Source organism: Stegodyphus dumicola, chromosome 11 (genome assembly GCF_044657685.1).
Source record: "Stegodyphus dumicola isolate Sdum_Otavi_A_Nest chromosome 11, ASM4465768v1".
Lineage (NCBI taxonomy): Eukaryota > Metazoa > Arthropoda > Arachnida > Araneae > Eresidae > Stegodyphus > Stegodyphus dumicola.
In genome coordinates, this window is record NC_140778.1 from 120,153,261 (window position 1) to 120,172,763 (window position 19,503).

The 19,503-nt window shown below is 32.1% G+C and overlaps 1 long non-coding RNA gene across 1 annotated transcript; it reads right to left on the reverse strand.

Moving 5' to 3' along the window:
- Window positions 1-1,018: 1,018 nt before the first annotated feature.
- On the reverse strand, window positions 1,019-18,914 carry LOC146994369 (uncharacterized). Its single transcript, XR_015043860.1, has 3 exons — window positions 18,821-18,914; window positions 2,523-2,581; window positions 1,019-1,318 (listed from the first exon to the last, which is right to left on the reverse strand). It is a non-coding gene; the product is annotated as an uncharacterized LOC146994369 (long non-coding RNA).
- Window positions 18,915-19,503: the final 589 nt, after the last annotated feature.

Sequence of the window (19,503 nt, forward strand, 5' to 3'; positions counted from 1 at the left end):
TTTTCAACCACGTCTATCCTGCCTTCCATAGATTGAAATTTGTTTTCTATTATACAGATGATCCTTCCTTTAACAGCTTTCATCTCGTCTTTAAGTGATACTTGACCGGCTCTCATCTTTGCTTTAACAGATTCCTGTTCCGCTTTCATCTGTGCTTGGCTCGCTTTCCTTTCTCCTTTAACAGAGTTAACGACCCCCTTCCTTCTTTTCTTGGAATGCAGCAAATGCAGTCATCAATTGCCTGAATTTCTTTTCCATCGCTCTTGTAATTGGCATTCAAAACTTCACTCCTGACACCAAAAAGTGTTGCGTTCGTACGAGTTTCTAATGGATTGTCTAATGCACATGTCGATAAAAATGTTAGAAAAATTTAATTCTTATCGCGAGAAATGAAACAAAATGCCAAAATTTTCTCAGAGATATACATACAATCTCGCAATATCTCACAGTAGTTACATTTTAACTCAAGTTTTATGTAAAGCAAAAGACTACATTTACGAGATATCTGTTTATTAAATGCGCGTGCTCCTGTATTTTTACTCTCTCGGCGTAGCTTTCTCTTCAAATATGTCTCGTGCTGCATTGCATGAAGATATAAAACAATTTTAATCATAATTCTACTAAAAATAGCAAATTAAATACAAGAACTGTTACAATACTAATTTTCAAAGAAATAGCTTAAATTTTAAGTTAAGGTAGATTAATAGTATTTATTTATTAAATGTTCTTCAGCTTCAGATTATCATATGTACACGCATACATAAAGTACACAAAGAGTCTCATATAAAAGTCTTCCTCTTAAAAAAGCTCAAAATAACGCTGAGAGCTACTGAAAAGCAGGAAAACTTTAAGTTTAGCAAGTGAACCAAATAATCCATTCTACTGTATTGTTTTAATTATAAAAAAATCACAATGAGAGGTATCTACTTGAAAGAATGTTTTTTTTTTTTTTGAAGGAACTTCGGATAAACGCTGCCGTATCTTTTAGTTTATAGTTTAGGATAGTGTAAACAATTACTGAAAGTCAAATGTGAGAGAAATTTTAACCTTTTATTAAAGACAAATGTTACTTAAGAATTTGATACAAGTTTCAAAATTTTACTACAGCAACATATAAGTCACACCTTTGGTGACAATAAGGTAAATATCAAAATATAAACCATAATAACGCATTAATAAAAATTCTTCTTAAATTCTGGATTTGCTCAACTGACTTCCTTACCAAAGTGGGCACTTTTTACTTGGATTCATTGGTGAATCTGATGGGCAGTTGAATGTTGTGGCAAATTCTGCTAAGTTAGACACTGCTCCTATCACTCTGAAATATAACAGGTATTTTAAATGAATAAATGCCGAAAACAATTTCAATCATAATGTTGTTTACCAAAAAATATTTTTCCTTTTAGAGCCATACATTAAATACTCTAAATAATAAATTATATTTGAAACATGTCGTATAAAGAATGACATATTTTGCAGACCAAACTTTTAATATATCCACAGGTTGTGCAATAAGGTTCGGAATATTCAAAAATTTCCCTAAATTCAACCAACTAGCAAATCAGAGATAGATAAATAGCATGTAGAAAAGTTGCAATGCTCCAAAAGTGACTATTTTTTATGGACAGTTCTTTCATACTTCCACATGATACCGCGTGTACCGTTACAATTCATAGAACAAATTTAATATTAGAGAATATAATATATTAAAAATGAAGTAAATTAGGTCCTCCAAGATGTTAGAATTTGCATCTGGAAGTGCTACATTCCAGTTCCCTAAAATTGGAGGAATCTTATAATTTTAATGATTTTGCTTAATCGTTAATTAAATTAATTACTTTTTACTAAATCGTTAATTAAAGTTTTTTAACTTTCGGGAGGTTTATCCTATCAATAAAATTCCGAGTTTCATACTTAAAGACCCCATTTCGGATTTGAAATCCTGGGGTATTTACAGGATTCCTTGCCCGTGTGGTTTAATTTACATCAATCAAACTAAGAGAGAGCCTTAAAATTTTGCTTTAAGGAACATGTTAAGAAAAAGGAAACACAGAAGTCCTCTGTTCCCCAGCATTGTTGGTCCGAAAATCATGCTTTCCATTTTTCTGCAGCCAAAATTATTGAAAAATCATCTTCCATTGGTGAATTAGATTTTCTAGAAGCCTTTCACATACAAAAAATTTTTCTGTTCTAGTTAACGACCCTAATTCCAATCCATCTTTACTTTCAGTCTTTGAGGAAATTATGCTATAGTTTTCTTGTTTCATCAATAGATGGCGCCAGTAGCTTAACTCAGGTCCAGCCATTCTTATCTTACTTAGTTTATCACTATATTTTATCTCTTCATTTGCACTTTGGCAGCTGAGGCTGCTGGCTCGGTAACGCTCTCGAAGCTAATTCTGTGAAAATTTGCAAATATAACGCTGATTTTTTGTTTTTGACTTCAAAATTAATATCTATCTATCAGTCAATATTCCGTTTCAAATAAATATATTAATAAAAATGTTACAAGTTTCACTTACCTATACATTAGTGGGCTATGAGTTCCGACTGATGAAATATAAGATTCGCCACATAGCATCTAAAAGATTTTAACATAATTAACATTATTAAAAGTCGTTATCTTTCTTCTTATGCAAATAGTGACGCAATGAAAATATTTTTACAGATTTTGCATATATGTAAAAAAAAATTAGTGAAAATACATATGAATTATAGTACCTCTTGTATAATATAACACGAAAGGTCTAAAAAATATGAAGTTTTACCGGAAAAATAAGGTTCATTTCAGATTGAAGTACACTCATGTCCATAAATTAAGGATAATTCGGAGGCACGCGGAAATCGAACTCTAAAATAAATATATCACCTGTAAAATCGCTACACACATCTTCAAGAATCATATGCAAATTTCAGGAAGTAACCAGATGACACCGATGGTACGTCAAAATGACGAGAGTGTAAGAGAGTAATATATAAGGAATACAGGCAAAGAAGTAAAATTGTTCGCAGGCGCTTTATAAGCATTTTAGTACACTAACTGAATAGCTATGACACAAAGGACGCATTTGGATGATTTTTTATGTGGTAGAATTATCGGCCGTCTGGAAAGTGGGTGTACCCAACTGGAAGTATCAGACGAATTTGGAATTGCCCAGAGTGTCATCTCCAGGCTTTGGCAACGATTCCAAGATGATAGTAATGTGAGTAGACGTTACAGCACAGGTCGTTCCAGAGTTACAACGCCGAATGAGGACCGGTATTTGGCAGTTACTGCCAAAAGAAACAGGCGGAGCACAGCCTCAGACCTGTCTCGTCAGCTCTCTTCAGCCACTGTTACGACAATTTCAAAGCAGACCGTGTACAGACGCTTAGGGCAGATTGGTCTATATACTCGTAGACCTGTCAGATGCGTTCCACTTACCGCAAATCACTGTAGCCTGCGGTTAGCCTGGAGTAGAGAGCATGCATTGTGAACACCGCAGCAGTGGGCTTGTGTGATGTTTTCCGACGAGTCCAGGTTTAGCTTGCAGTCTGATTCTCGCCGGACTTTCATATGGATAGCTCCTGGTACCCGATACCGACAAGAAAACATCAGTGAAGGACACCGTTACGGTGGTGCAGGAGTGCTCGTTTGGGGTGGAATTATTCTGGGTTCCAGAACTGACCTGCATGTTCAAATTGTAACCATGACAAGCCAAATCTATCGGAACGTCAGTCTGGAACAGCATGTACGTTTGTTTCGGGGCGCTATGGGCGCACAATTTGTGTTTATGGATGACAACGCCCGTCCTCACCGTGCAAACATCGTAAGCGAACATGCCTTCAATCGGAGGATATCACCCGTATGGACTGGCCAACATTCTCACCGGACTTGGATCCAGTAGAGCACGTGTGGGAAATGCTTGGCCGACGAGTTGTAGCCCGTCAACCTCCTCCTACATGTCTACCGGAACTTCGGAGAGCATTGCTTTTTGAGTGGTGTAATATCCCCCAAGATCAGATCGATAATTTGATAATCAGCATGCCTAGGCGTTGTACGGACTGTATTGCATGGTCTGGGAGACATACAATATATTAACAATTATACCAACCATGTAATATTGGTTTTTTGTAAATAAGTGCTTTTTGTAATTTGATCCAGGGAGAAAAAATCGCTAATTTTTTTAATAATATCAAACATATAGCATCTTTTTTTGCTCTTTACCTTTTGTTTGATAAATAAGCTTTACAAATAAGTCAAATTTGTTTTGCTTCTAACTCTTCCTTTGCCTGATTTTGCATTATCCTTAATTTATGGACATGACTGTAAATGGCTGTATCGCCAAATTAGTGAAATAGCGCCAAGCTGGTGGAGGTTTTGGCAACTAATTTTTATAGATAAATATAACAAGAAATTTCCAAACCTCGCCGAACTTGGAGACATTTTGGTCGGATCCTTGCTTAACTGTAACAAGTTCTTCCCCATGTAAATGTAACTGTAACTACATGTGCCTTTCAGAAGTTTCGAGAAATTTAAGGTATTGGAATTTTCTCGGCATCAGATGAAAGCTTTATAAGACACGAAACAGCATCAGTTCTCAGCTTATTTTACAGTTGAGTTAAGCTCAGAATGTTGAGAGTACAGAGAGAACACAGTGCGAGTTTACTCATTTGAAGCATTGTATATTGTGTTGCATTTATCAATCTCAGTAATTTGAAGTGGTAATTACTGATTGTACTCTGTCATACTGATCATATTCAGTAGTTATTGTACGAGTACTTTTGTAGAAAGTTGCAGAACCATAAAGTGTTTCTTTTGAAAAACTGAATTATGTTAGATTTTGAGCAAATTGTACTTTATAAATACTTTATAAAGTACGCACATCAGCTATAGAAGCAAGCAATAGAATATGAGCTCATTTGTTGAGAAGAAATTAAGGAGGAAATTTTTCTAATCTTGAAATCTCAGTTTTTCCTCAAAAAAGGCTGTATGAATACACTCACAAAATAAACATAATAGCAAAAGAATTAAATGCGAAAATATTTTCAAAGGGTTAAATATGGAGTTTTCCTTCGTCAGTAGCGAAATTTCTGACGAAATTCACGGCCAAAGACGAACCTTCAGATGAAGTTTTAAAAGGCTGTAAAATCTTCACACAGAGCGTTGCATTCCCATATATAATTATATTTGTGTATTTTCAACTTTCTATTTACAGTAGGCTCCACAGCCGCCGAGTGGGTAAGCCCGCTGAACCTGTGCTCGAAAGCACGAAAACAAGCTGGCTGCATGGTTGGTTTTATACGAATATATACGAATACGAACCAGTTTCTCTTAGAAAGCCCATCACGAATACAGATAGCTCTCCCCGTGGGCTTTTCTTTCTTTAATTAACATAACCTGATATCTAATTTACACTGTGGTTCACTAGAGGCTGGACACTGATAGTTTGACTTGGGTTCGAATTCCCGCAAATGCGTTGAGTGCAAAAGCCTTTCTCGGTCTTCTCGCAGCGGATGAGAGACATTTCTTAAAATGCCCGCTTTATTTCCAATAATTTCCAATAAGTTGAAAACTTTTCTTTAAGTTTTCAGTAAAGTCGAGTTTGGAGAATTTAAGTGAACCTTAAACGGATATAAAGAGAAAACAGTACAATTAATTCTATACATTTAAAGAAAAGAGTTAAAGTTAACTGCTAAATTCCTGTAGATGGAACAAAAATTAAACAAGAAAAAAATGTGGAGGCAATTTTTTTTTTCTTCATGATTTTCTGCGCTTTAAGAATTTTTCCTTTGTAACAGCAAAAATCGTCAAAAATATTCTAGCAAAGTTTCATGTCTAGATGCATAACAGTCTGGCCTTTGAAGTTAATTTAATCAAGATCTCTACGCTTTAATCTTGTTACATTTTATACATGTATACAGGGTTTGTCCCAAAAAGTCCCGGAACGATTTTTTTTAAATTATTTTTTCAATATCAGTTTAGAAATTTTCAAAGTATAATCCCTCTGCTTCGATGTACCGTTGTCAAAGCTTCACCCAATAATTGAAGGCGCCTTGGAAGTCGTCAACAGGAATTTCCTTCAGGAGTCGTCACGGCTGCTTTTACTGCCACCAGCGTCCCATGCCGACTTTTTTTCAGGGTTCTTTTGATATTTGGGAACAAAACGAAGTCCGCTGGTGACAGATTGTGGCTCTACGGCGGCTGAGGCAACGTTACCACACCCATTTTGGACAGCAACTCGGAGATAATGAGCGCGGTGTGAGTTGACGCATTGTCACGCAGCAAGATCCACTTGTTGCAAATTTTATTTCGGACGCGTCGAACCCTGTTGCGCAAACGTTTGAGCAACTCGTCGGTTCGTGATGTCGACGAGCATTTTAAGCGGTCTTCGTCGTTGATGGACTCTCGACCTTCAAGGTGCCACATGAAAATTTGGCTTATTTTCATCGGTCCGTCACCGTAGGCTTTCCAAAGCATTTCGAATGTCTCCGCCCTCTTTTTATCCAGTTTGACACAAAATTTGTTGCGAACTTAGCGAATAGGGGGCAATAGTGAGCTCTTGAATTTAAAACTGTTTTATTTACTTTGTTTTTAGAATGTAGCTAGATGTGTAAGATGTGTCTTGTCAAGTGAATTGTCCCTCGTTACAATGTGTTATTAAAGGATTAAAAGCTAAGTAATTTTCAGTTACTCTCTTTATAAGCTCAGAAGATCGAGAACTAGGTAAAAGCTATTATTTATATCCGATTTGTTTTATGGAGTCGAACTAATGAGAGTTGTAGTAATCGAAAATGGCACAGCCTAGTGAAATAGAGACGTCAAAGAGTAAAAGACTTTCGGACTTTTAACTAAAATAAATGACACATTAAAAGGGGACAATATGCATTACGACGATTTGGTTGATTTAAAATAGCAGTTAGAAGAAAAAGCTAATCAGATCTTTCAGCTAGATTCTAAAAGCATAAGGCATTTAGAAATGCTTAAAGCTGATGTTCTAGCAAGCCAGGAATATCGCGAAAAAATTACGAGTTCCAAAATCGAAACTAGAAAGATACCTTAAGTGTAAACGTGAAAGCGAAAGTAAAACTGATGCACACAATGAATCCTCTAGAATTTCTGAAGAAGGATTAATGATTAATTATCCTAATGTCAAACTGCCGAAACTAAAAATAGGATTGTTTGACGGCAAATATGAAAACTGTCAAGGATTTTGGGGACAATTTGAAGGTTGAGAATAAACAGTTGTCAAAAATTTATAAATTTAACTATTTAAAATCGTTCTTAAAGAATTCAGCATTAAAATGTATACAAGGATTGACATTAATGCAAAATAATTACGATTTATCTGTTGAACTATTAAGAGAACGATTTGATAAAAACGAAATTATTGTACGTTCACATGTAAGAAAACTTTCAGGCTTAATTCCTGTGAAATCATGTTAGAACTTAAAGGTGTGATTATTGCAAGCAGATGGAAATACAAATGGCAGATGAATTAAATTTTTGTTTTTGGACTATTGTTACTGGAAAAATAAAACGAATGCCAAAATCATTAGTGGGAGTGAAAACGAAACTTCGGTATGTGTTCAACAGATCTGAAGCCTCAATTATATCGATTTCTAGCGGAGTTAGAATAATGAAAACTATTGTTAGAAATGAAAACGTAGAAGAAACAGATATTTTAAAGAAAATATTTGATTTCGAAAATTTGGAAATCGCGTGCAATGAAAATTTTAAAGATGATGAGGTTTCAAGGGAATTCGAAAGCTCTATAAATATGGTTAATGGTCGTTATGAGGTCAGTCTTCCGTGGAATGAAAATGTTAAATTTTTATCCAATAACTATGCCATTGCCATAGGACATTTTCAAAAATTAGTTAATAAATTTAACTAATTTATTCCTTTCTTAATCAGTATAATGAAATTATTTCGAAGCATATTGCAGAAGGAATAGCCGAAAAGGTTGATTCCAGTTTGCCTGAAAGTAAACATTAAGTTTATTATATGCCTCACCAAGCAGTAATTCGTGAAGATAAATTAACTACAAAAATGAGAATTGTTTTTGATGCATCTTCTAGTGTAATAAACTCCGTTTCCCTTAACTACTGTCTGAACCCCGGTCCAATTCAGATTGAGAAAGGGTCTCCTTGACAGCTGATATTGAAAGTACATTCTTGAAGATTGCATTAGCACAGGCAGACAGAAATGCTGCAAGAGTTCTGTGGATTAAAGATGATACGAATATGGAATCAGAAGTGCTGAGAATGACGCGGGTTAGTTTTGGACTAAGGTCAAGTCCATTTTTGCTAAATGCAACATTGAAACAAATGTGAAAATATTTCCATCAGTTTTACTCAATTTTTACATTTTAAGCTATTGTCAGCATAGACAGTGCCAAATACTTATTGTGTCGACAGCCAAAGTACATAATAACATATCTGTGGCTTATTATCTCTCATTAATTAATTTACATTTTCGTTGTGTGAAACGATCAGCTTGGGGATGTTCGTTTTCTCGAGTTTTTCTAAACTGTATTTTGAAAATTTTGTAAGTTTCCAAATAGCGCTGTGTCGTCAAATCTCGTTAAATTTACAATTTTTAATCTCTTTAGTTATTGAATATGAAAAGATAATTATTTTACTGTTACATCTATCTTCGATAAGTAAATTTGTTAATAATTTTATTTTCCAAGAAACTGAGATTTCAAGAGTGGATGACCTTTCTCGTAACTCCTATGAAAATTTCCTGATGTAATTTCTTTGCTTAATTTTAAGATATAAAGAAATCACCATTCTTTGCTGGAAGATGGGCCATTTTCTGAAAGACCTCTCTTCATTAGCGACAAAAATTTGAAAATGTTTTCTACTTAATGGGTCAAAGAAAAGATTCCATATAAATAAAGAAACGATTAACCTGTATCTACAACATCGCGGAAATTGTGCACGTTCAATATAACAGTCACATGCAATTTATCGGCAAGCACAAAGCTTTTGGTTTGGTGTTTTCTCTACATTTATCTTCCCTTATAAAACAAAATTAATTCCGTAATTCTTGTTCACTGATTATGTTGGGTATCATATTACCCAGTAATAACGTGCATAATGAAAAGTTTTTAACATTGAACACTTAAGTTTGATTACATAAAAAATATATATCTTACAAGAACAAGTGCTAAGGGTAGCACTGTATTGATATAACAATGATTTTACCATCCCTGCGTCAGTAAGATTACATACTTCTACTCAGAAGCGGATGGGACTGTTAGGAATTCGAATAAATACCCGAGGCGCTGATGACTGTCGTGTCTGCTTTATCGCGTGGCACCGACGGTTTAATAAAAGACGAAAGATTAATAAAAATTGTAGGATTTATGTCATAAAATAAAAATAAAATGAAAAATTAACTGGTTGGAAGATGAAAACTAATGACATCCTAGAAAACAAAAATAAAAAGATAAATTAACGGTAGATGTAATTAAACGTATCATTTTAATCCCATTGTTGTTAGCTCTTCGCAAACTCCTAATTGTTGGATGTAATTCTTGCAGTTTTTATCTTTATTAGCATGAAAGCGGGAAAATGTTTTCTCCTGCCACCCAGACGATTTTATAATAATGCAGTCACTTTTTTGCCGAGTCGGTGACTAAAATACTGATATGGGCGTCGGTGACTAAGATACTGATATGGGCGTCTTGTCATCTTAATAAAGGCCTCATTCTTCATGATATAAACTGAACGTCATAAGACTGCCGGACATTTCTGTATCTTTATGCCAGAGCACCTTTGTGTCTTGGAAAAGAATGGCTGAGACAGAAATGTGTTTGGGTTGGGTTTGCCGTCGGATCATAATAAGGAATGGTTCTCCTCTATTTCTATTGCATTACAGACCTGGAATCGCTATTTCGATTGATTCAACTTCCCCCCCCCATTCGAGCTACAAACTCTTTTACATTTTCATAATCCTGTACTTGAAAAGTAGTTAGTTCGAAATGCAAGCTAAGAGGGAAAGAACTATTTTTACAGTAGTTTACGGTTTCAATTTGGTGACCGGAAAAATGCCCACAGCAAAAAGGCCCACAGAAATAATGCTCACAGGTATAAATGGTCACAGGAAAAAAAGCCCACACAGAAATATGCCCACACAAATAAAAGCTCATATGGAAAAATGCTCATTTAGGAATATGCTCACACGGAAACACGGTTAGAAAAAAGCTCTCATAGATATATGCTCACATGGAAATAAGCCCACTGATAAATAAAATACGTAGAAATATCCTTACATTAATCAATCAATAAATTAATTGATTTGAACATCGTATACTTACTTGAATTTTTCAAAGAAAAATTATTTAAATTACTAAAACATCTATGGTATATATATATATATATATCAAAAACTGTATAACTTATGTGTAGATTCAGTTGCTAAATAAGATTAACAAATGCACTGTTTTGAATTAGGAAAAGGAGAGGAGGAAGGAATTAAAATGAAACAGAATATACAGTGAAAAATTATTACAATTTAAAATTGTTAAAAAATATAATTATTTTGTTTAAATTACGTAAGATACCTTATTATATATAAATCATAAATATATATTTCAAAAAGTTATAAATACATAAAATTACTGAATATTAGCTAATACCTGTAAATATCTAATTTTATCATCGATTTCATCATAGTCTCTTACATGATTCGCGATTATTAATGTAAGTTTTTATATATATATATATATATTTTTAACTTCAGTACACCCTGTATTTACAATAGCTAATATTAAACGTTGACAGGCTAAATCTTTTTTCCAGTCCGTCAATTAAAAACCACATGCTGGGATGGCTATAATTAAATAATGAATTTAGTACCTTATGAAAGCTTTTGTAACAATTTATTGTTTTAGGAGATTTTTCGGAGGCTGCTTCATAATGATTCCACATTTCGATTGGAAACTGTGGTCTTCTAGATTTTTTTTGGTTTTCAAACTTACATAACTATATTCAAACATCAGTTCCCATAGATACACATCAAAAGTAGGCAAAAATAGAGTAAAGAAAAACAAAAATTAACTATTGGCAGTTAGAAGAATAAAAATGTCGTACAGGTGCAGTGGTATAAAATACTATAGTACATGCAAAATTTTACTATAGTTTTCATTCTTTTATATACCGCCTCTGAAAAGGTTAATTTGAGCATTTGTCCAATAATTTTTTCAAATGATTAAATAATTTTTCTTTTAAAAATTAAGTAGGTGTACGATGTCCAGATCGATTAATTATTGATTGATTAATGTAAGGATATTTCTACATATTTTGTTTATCAGTGGGCTTATTTCCATGTGAGCATATATCTATGTGAGCTTTTTTCCGTGTGAGCATATTTCTAAGTGAGCATTTTTCCATGTGAGCTTTTTTCTGTGTGGGCTTTTTTCCTGTGAGCATTTATACCTGTAAGCATTATTCCTGTGAGCATTATTCCTGTGAACCTTTCAGTTCATATCAGACAGACACAGTTATCGAAAAAAACTGAGTAGATCCTTTCTAACTCGTTGTTGCTTAAGAAGACCAAGTTCTACTTAATCATAACCAAAAAAGTAGACAATGCGGATTTGTTCACAAATTTCATATTTTTTATGCAGATGATTTAAAACTGATTAAATTTAATAAAAATTGTCTCTTCCTACTCTCAACGAGCCAGCAGAGTAATGATCATGACCAATCAGGTAAAGAATGAAATCCGAAAAAATACGAAGAGGGGAAAAAATGTACATTGCCGCAAGTAGGTATAATAAAGGCCGGTTTGGGGCTATGAGACGCTGAGGCGCTGGGACTGTGTGGCGTACAACGGGGGGGATTTACGGAGGAGCACGCGGGGTTGCTACGTCATCAACCACGCCTCTTAACCCTGGACGCGTTTCATCCTGTTCGTGACGTCATCACGCATTCTCACCATCTTGCTATTGCACGTCAGCCGCAAGTTTTATCCTGTTTGTGTTTTCATGTCCGCACTTATCCATTGACGTAGAACTCCGCGCTGCTCGGATGTCATACTTAATTCGCAACCTGATTGCAGCATGCAGATACATGTTAGAATTTCTAGAACATTCTATTTAGTTCAGCAACGACTGCTAGAGAGTAGTAGTCTTATCCATAGCGCTTTTTGATTGGTTTTCGTGGATCCTGAACAAGTTATTAACCATTATTTTTAATTGATTATACTTTTTGACTTAATAATTAATATATTTAATGAAAAGTTTCATCTATTTATATGTAAATTTCAATTATTTGTCCATCTGTGGCATGGGAAACCTGGACGATTACACAAAGCCGTGCTTTTATCTCATGAATCATATTATTTGATCTTATCTATCCGATCGTATCTATACTCTTTGTTCATCTTTGAAGAGCTGAAACCAGGGAATTATGTTCCAACTTGCTCAAATCTTTGTATATCCTCGATAATGAATGAATTCATAACTTTAAGTTTATTTTGTTTCTATTTTAGGTTAAGATATTTAAAATTTCTCATTTCTTTATCTTACAAACATAATTTACGTATTTTTCTTTTCTTCTCGCCGTTAAATTAAATGTACTAATTTTCACACCATATTTTTTATATACAAACATAAGATTTTCTTTCCCCCCCCCCCATTTTTAAGTTTTACATTCTTTTCCCCTGCGTTTAACTTGCAAAAGTAATAGATTTTATAAAAGTAATATGTTTTCACAATTTTAATTTTTTTTCTCTTTTTATTTTACAAAAGGTTTTTTCCTCTTCAGTTTAATCTTTCCTTTCCGTGTTTTACGTTCTTCACTTTATTTGTTTTACAAAAGCTGTACTTATTTTCATACTATTTTTTCTTACTTTTTTACGAACTCGGTCTTTTTTCTTATATTTTACTTCAAAAAGTAATTTTTAATTTTTCTTTTATATAAAAGTATTTTTTTAATTCTTTGAAGAATTTTCTTCTCTCATTCCTTTTTTCTTTCTTTTATTTTCTTCTTAAAGTTTTTCTTAATGTTTTAAATACTTATTGATGTTACACCACCATTTATCGAAGCGTAAAGTTACATATATATTTCTCTGCCTATGAAATTTAAGCTGGAACTTACACGCATATAATTTCCCTCTAGAGGCTTTCATAGATAATATTTTCTGCAAATTTAAACCAATAAGTACGATGTTCCTTCCATATAGCTTACTTAGCATATTATTTTTCTTCTTATTTTTTTACGCTACTAATACTTAAGATATACAAAACTTTCTCTTCTAACGTATTATACTAACTTTTTGAAACACTATACTAAAACGTCGCGAATTCTCTTTTACACATCCCATTCTTGTTCAAAAGATTCACAAAATGTGTCAAAAAATGTAAATTTTTAACTGTCTATTTCCATTTAAACATTTTGCCTTACATTTAACCTTTATCATGTTTTTCAAACATATCCCTGTTAATATTTCTGATTCTTTTTTGTTTCCTAAATATAAATACAGACTTATACGGATTTTTTAAAGGTCTACTGACTTTGAATTAAACCTTCTAATTCAGAAATAGTAAATTTTCACAACATAAAATCTACTTGAGCTAATATATGGACATCTCTAGCCAGGTTAGTTCAAATACATACGAAACAATATGAAATTTCTTATTATTGTCTACCCAAGTTTAATACGTACCAACAGTATTTCATTTCTTTTTGTTTTACACTACAGAAATTTACATGAATATATTCAGAACATTCTTTTTTATTGAGCAGGAGGTTTCAGATATATTACTAACACAGATTGATTTAAATATTTTACAAAAATATCTTAGATTTTCTTGTACACATTGTATTTAAATCACCGAACATACGTTAAATTTTGATTTCTATCACGTGAAAACTTCACCCGGATTTTTAATGTGATCCCACCATTTACCGCAGACCTTCATAAACACTTTTATATTTGAATTTAATATAGCCTTATTTTTAACATGCTACAGAATTTTTAACTAAAGAGAAGAATATCCACATTGTAATGTAATATTTTAAATTCACTATAGAGCCATATTTGTGTAAAACATCTAAAACGAAACGATGTCTGGACATGGAATTAATGTTCAGTCACGGAAGTGAAACTTTGTCATCTTTTTCCCTACTTAAAATATAAAAATTTCTCAGCTCGGAATACTTTTTTCAAAGAGTATGATCATTATTTTTACAAGTCTCAAAGCTTTTTAATATATTCCTTCTAACTTAAGATATGCATTTCAAATTGACAAACACTGAACTCTTACAGCTTTTTGAGAATGATTTTTAAGTTATGATACATAGCAAATAAAATCCTACATAACCAGGAATATTGACATGAATTTCCGAATAATAATACAACGTAACTTCAATATATTCAATTTAACTGAAGATAGACATTTCAAACTGACATTACTTTACTTAGAGTTCTTACAGCTCTTTAAGTAAATCCGTTATTTAATTTTTCACAGATATGAGAAACATTTTTGCATAAATACCATACAAAACATATAATATTGACATGAACTCCATATTATGGTTCAACATTGGTAACTTAAATGAACCTTTAATACATTTTAGTAGGAATTAATTTTAAAAAGAAAAATTCAAATGCAAGTATTCAAATAGAAATGCTTCACAAATTTACATATTAAGCAAACATTCAAGAGAATACCTATATATCTAGAGATACTATTTACACTAGTTGGTAATGTAATTTATTAGAACAGTCGCAGACGTATAGGAGAGGTATGCAATATCCATGAAAAAAACTTCCTACCAAGCCAAAGAGCAATAGTGAAATATAACATATAAGAAGGGGAAAAAATGTCTAAGTAGGGAAAACATGAACAAGGAATGAATATTTTTCTGAAAATGAATGGGATAAGTCAGGAATAAAAACCTTAACCAGTTTCAGGAATAGGGCCTGAAAAATAATGAAGTATTTTTAATCATATTTTAGTTTATAATGCATTTATTTATACTAAAATATTCTTTTTGAAGACTATATTCTACACTTAGAAGGAATTTGATAAATCAGAATGATTTCATTTTCTGAAGATTCAGGTTCAGAAATATTACAACGCAAAAGAAAAAAAGGTTAGAGCGAGAATGAAGTATACCGTAACCAATAAAAAATGTTTTTCTTCCTAAAAAAATTAAAGTGAAACTTTATCGACCTAAAAAAATGTAAATGAATTTTTTTCGACTTTTTAAAATTAAAGTGTAACTGTTTCTCCCTTACATTTTAAAATTAACATGGGTTTTACCACAGACGAACTAACAGTGGCGATGTTTCGTCTTAAATTAAAGTGAAATTTTTCCAACTCAGAAAAGCAAACTGCTTCATTTGAGCCCTAACGGAAACTGCAGTGAACATTTTTCGCCTTAAAAAAACAAACATATTCAGATATTATCATCAAGGTTTTCTACTCAGATATATTTTTCTGCTTTTCATGCCATTACATTTCCAATGAAATTTGATTCATTGCCGGATAGTTAAATGTTTGATATTTTTTTCGCATCCGAATGCATTTCGTGTCTCACATATACTCATTACAACGAAGTTAGAAGTTAAGTGAATACTTCCTGAAATACTGTACATTTCATTCCGGAAAGTATCTTCATTTTGAATCCTCTAATGTTTGTTTTCCTGCATTCCAAGTAAATGTTGTGCATAAAGTTTTCAGTTTCGATGGAAGTTATTTACGGATGACTATAGTGTTATCGTGGTTCCACAAACCTTTTGAAAACTTTGAGTATTACCAATTTTTAACGTTACGGCCACTGCAAATCATTGAATTTTCAAATATTTCCTTATTTATCTTTTACATTGCCTTGTAAAGATTTTGGAATAATTTTTATTAAATAGTTATATTGTTTGATTTAATAACGTTTCCCACGTTTAGAAGATTTAACTTCAATAACACTACCACGCTGAATCAGAAAATTAAGAAAAGAAATGGAATTTTTTATCTTAGTATACTATGGAAATAAAGACTGTTAACTCAGCTCATACAGAATATTTTCTCGAAGTTACCAAGAATCACTGACTTGCACTATCATAGATTTTTCTCATGAAGTCTATTCCTTTCTTAAAAGAAGTTTATATACTAATTTCATTAGAAACATGTCTAAGAAAATATCTGACATTCATGAGAAGCATCAGCACCTTGATTTAAATTATTAGGAAACTAAGAAACATTGTTTTGTAAATATGTTTCTCTTTGACTCAAAAGTTTCTTCTTTATCAATTTCTAAATGAAAAACTAACCGTACATAAGCAATACATTGTATTGATGAACAAGTGTTATATTTTAACTTTAACTTTTCTCCTTAAATGCTCATTTTTCAAGTAGAATTTTAACAACACACACATGTGTTTATTGCACTTTTTGATAAAATCTCGAAGGCTGAAATGAGTGTTTCATTACCAACTTTGTACTTTCCGATTTCATTCTACTGAAACGGAAACATTCATAAGTTATTGCAAAGAAAAATTTGTACATGTTGTACTGTTTGATTAATTTTCATACCACTTGATTATTTTTGAAAATTTGTTTCCTAGTCCAGTGCTAATATATTTCTAATTTTCGTTTTCTCAGTGCCTTTCGTATGTGACAAAAACTCAGTTTACAACCTTTTCTTACTTAACACCTTGCATTCCATTGCTAAACCGGGGCCATGCTTTCATTTTTATTACATATCATGCGAATATTATAAAAAAAGAAAATATTTTCCTTCTGTTACCACAATTTGAACGAGCATTTTACTATTACAGAGACTTCTTTAGTAAAATCTCAACGTTAAACTGAACGTTTCATTACTAATTTTGAAGATTCTGGATATATCCTACTTAAACGTTCATAACTGGTTAGCAAAATAATTTATACATAGACTCCGTTGTACTCTTGGTTAATTTTAAATTGTTTTTCATCTATAACACTTCATTTCTAATGATGTATCAAAATGATTATTAACTATCTGCCTTTTGCAAAGAATTTCGTAGACACATGTGTTCAATACAGAAAAATTTTCTAACTTATCAATATTATTACCAAATAGAATGCAAAATTTCCTTAAAAATGTATACATTTATTTCTTTAAAAATACGTACAGAATACCCACATTTAATAATTTAATGAGTATGTTCCTATATCAGAACGAAACTTTTTAAATAATGTCATATTCCATAAAATTTATGAATCTGTGATGTCGTTGCTTATTTGCAAATGCTTTGAGAGAGTGTGCTCTCGGTACTCTTTTAAACACTTCGAAACTGTTTTCTCTTTGCTATTGGAAACTATTTTATCTTTGCTGTTGATATATTCCAATGAATTCTCGATATTTTTTCTCTTGGTTTATCTTCAACTTATGAGTTATTTAAATACTTAAAAATATATTTGTAGATCATTTATGTTGACACTTGTGATAGATTTCCTGGATGTGTTTTTGGAAAATGTGTTTATTTTATTCACATGAATGAAACTGATGTTTTCTTAAAATTTTATTATTCAGAGTATTGTTCAATTATGACAGAATGCCAGATTTATTCTAATTATTCAACATTCATATGAACTTCGGTATTCCAAATTTCTCACGTAACTTTAATATTTCCTATCAGTAATAGGAAGACGAATGGAATAAATGCAAGTTATGCAGACGTAAGATACAAATTTTGAAGTAAAAGAAAATCTTCAGGTCTAGGAAATTCAGTAGAATGTGCAAATATTCATCCTATTGGAAGCTTATTTTTGGAATCGCATAGCATATATAAAGTAAATTTACTGAAAAGAGATGTAATAAAGATCAAGTACTCTGCAAAAATCTGGACGGTAATTATACAAAACTAGTTATATGGAAGATTTCCATGAAGTAGTTCCAGCGAAGAAAACATGCCAGCAGTTTCCCGAAACTTTAAGTGGGTATTTGATCTTCGCTATTACGTAGAATCTACAATTCTACTTAACTTTTTTAAGAAATTTGAATTTCGTCAATCGGCCCAGTAGAACGGGAGATATAGAACTTTCCCTTTTTTTTTAGCGCAGTGTTCTTCAATTATAATAGCAGTTGCAACTATTCCAAGAAAATTAGCCAAGCTATAAGAAAATTGAGTCAATTATCGCCCTGCCCATAATAAGCCAGAGAGTATTACAACCATTGAAAATCAGCATTAGAAAATAGCTCATCTCGTAGAATAGTAACTGGACTGCAGGAGCAAAAACTATTGTAATGCAAGCTTATTATTATCCATATTGCATGTACTTGTTAGAAACAATGTTGTAAAGCAGTTATAAATAACATAGAAATTTCAGTCACTGTGTAACTGAATTACAAGTTTACTGTAATTATCTCAGTAACAGTATTGTAAATATGAAATCATATAATACTTAAATTTGCACATAACTGTCATCATTGTACCTAAGTATTTCATGTAATACAAGACAATGCTTCTAATTAAAATATATATGCTTATACACAGACATTGTATGCCCATATAATATTTATATTTATATATATAAAACCCTTCTGCCAGGGTGACCATTAACACTGTAAGACTTTTACAACAAAGTCAGGTCAGTAGTTATCCCAGGCGACGGTCACTGTAATAGGATTAGGAAGATTTCGATTTAATTTCCAACCTTTAAATTGCGATCTGCAAAGATCAAATTTTAAAATGCTGTCAAAACTTTCCCTTTCATGAGTATTTAAGCATATTATACAGTACATACATACTTCTCAGTCAAATTATATTTATTCATTGTTAAAGAATTTATTCATTGTTAAAGAATTTTTAGCTGCTGTCATGAAGGATAAAAGATCTTACATTTGCATTGCTTATAAAGAACAGCTGATTCGGTGTATACTTTAGGCCTGGTAGCTTCAACTCGTTTGTATGATTTCTTACCCATGACTGATAAGCCTGTAGAAAAAAGGAACAGGAATATAAATGAATAAATGGCTGAAATCTTATCTGGAGAATGAGCATAGAATGAAATGACAGATTGCTACTCAAATAATAACTCACTTAAATACGAATTTAAATGAAAATGGCAGTGAGATTCCTTATAATTTGTATTTAATTAAAATTGAATTTCGCAAAATTTACAGGTGATAATATAAATACTTACCGATTTCTTTTACCAACTAACGTATAAAGTTTTGTTTAATTTAATGTTTTAATTTTTCAATTATTTGTTATAAATCGAATTGTTGTTAAGATAAAACTGACATTAAGATAAAAGAAATTTCTGCACAATATAATTATAACAGAGACATGAAAAATGTACCAATTATGCACTATAAATTTAATCAGAACTCAACATTAAATTAGCATTTAATATCTAAAAGCATACTCGCGTTTTGGTTGAGGATCGAATGAAAAAGATACAATTGAACGATTTAAAGAAAAATTGGTTCTTAAATTAAATAACGCCTTTTCCCACTGTGCTTTGAAAAAACTACAAACTATTTTCTTGCTAAATAATTTTTCTATTTATTTATTCATTT